This window comes from Octopus bimaculoides, chromosome 10 (assembly GCF_001194135.2).
Source record: "Octopus bimaculoides isolate UCB-OBI-ISO-001 chromosome 10, ASM119413v2, whole genome shotgun sequence".
Lineage (NCBI taxonomy): Eukaryota > Metazoa > Mollusca > Cephalopoda > Octopoda > Octopodidae > Octopus > Octopus bimaculoides.
The window spans coordinates 57,790,149-57,792,078 of NC_068990.1; positions in this window are offsets into that span (position 1 = coordinate 57,790,149).

A 1,930-nucleotide genomic window follows, 5' to 3' on the forward strand; every position below is an offset into this window, starting at 1 on the left:
ACACACACACACACACACACACACACACACACATATATATATATATATATATATATATACATATATACGACAGGCTTCTTTTAGTTTCTGTCTACCAAATCCACTCACAAGGCTTTGGTCGGCCCGAGGCTATAGTAGAAGACACTTGCCCAAGGTGCCACGCAGTGGGACTGAACCCAGAACCATGTGGTTGGTAAGCAAGCTACTTACCACACAGCTACTCCTGCGCCTATAGACTTATTACTTATTGTTATATTACTTGCTGTTATATGGAACAGAGTTTAGTATATTTATTCTAAGATGTTTATCTCAGTCTTTTATCTTTTACTTATTTCAGTATATTGCACTTCGGCCAGCCTGGAGCATTGCCTTGAAGAGTTAAGTTGAACAAGTACTTATGCTTTTTTAAAGTCTGATTCTTATTCTATCTGTTCTTTTGCTGAACCGCTAAGGTTACGGGACCGTAATCAAACCAACACCAATTGTCAACCAGTGGAAGAGTCAAATGTAAGCGCAAAGACACGCATGCATAAATGCATACATACTTATATAATACACACATAGAGACAGACAGATAGATAGAAAGATATATAGATAGATAGATAGATAGATAGATAGATAGATAGATATGCAACAGGCTTCTTTCAATTTCTACATACCAAATCCACTCGAAACATTGATCGGCAGTAGAAGACACCTGTCCAATATGCTACGAAATGGGACTGAACCTAGAACCATGAGACTGAGACTGGGAAGCAAACTTCTTACCACGCAGCCAAACCTGCGCTTGGTGTATGTTCATTAAGTAAATATTACAAAGAAGCAAATGCTAGTCTGGTGCTCTATTTTTGAAATATTTAGACCATATTTACAAGTCATATAAGTAAAAGAAAGTTTAATTTAAAGTCTTTAAACTGCATACCATTTTCAGAAGAACAATTCTTAGTATTATCAAAGATCATACATAAATACATCAGCTATTAGACATATATGCATTTACATCATTTTGCTTGCAAATTCGCTTCAATTTACATGCATGTATACATATTTATTGGATTACTCAAGTAGTTAAAATAGATTTTGAGAGATTTTAGCTTTAGAACTTAATCCCATGTGTAGTTTTCCCTGCCCTGCGGAGAGCTTCTCATATTTATTGGTCAAACTTAGATACTTTAGCAATAACTGTTGCTAGCGATATTGCATCAACACTCAGTCCGAAAGTATATATTTCAACAAGAATGTCCTTTAATCTGATTAGAGAGATTAGATTAAATCCGCTGCCCTAACTAAGAACCAACCAAAACTACTTTGTGGATTCATATAAATCACGTGCATACATAGACATACACGCACACTCACAGACATACGCAAACACATACACATATTCAGGAGTTTATTTTTATATATGTGTGTGTAAATATGATTGTATGCTTGTGTGTGCGCGCATATACACATACATGCACACACACGCATCCACACATACACACATAAATATATTTATGCACACACACAAGCATTCACACATACACACATAAATATATTTATGCACACACACTTGTATACGTGAAGGCTCTGTACCAGACGTTTTGAGTAAGACTCTGATCCCTTATAAAAATAAGAGTATCCTTCTCTTGCTGTTATATAATTATATTATCCCCATAATTTTCGGTAGGCCCCTCCGTGCGTACGTGCCTGTGTGTTCGTGTGTATATGAATGAACGAGGGGGTGCTGAAAAGTTCCTGGCTTTGGGTAAAAGAAAATACAAAACAGTTAATTATGATCTTATTCAACATATTCCCCCCTCAGATTCACATTTATTGCAGCGGCCTTTCAGCTTTGTAAGCCCTGTAAAAGAATTCGGAAGTTTAGGTCTCCAACCAGGCTTTTTGTCATACTCTTAAATCCAGAAACTTTCTAGCACCCCTTTGC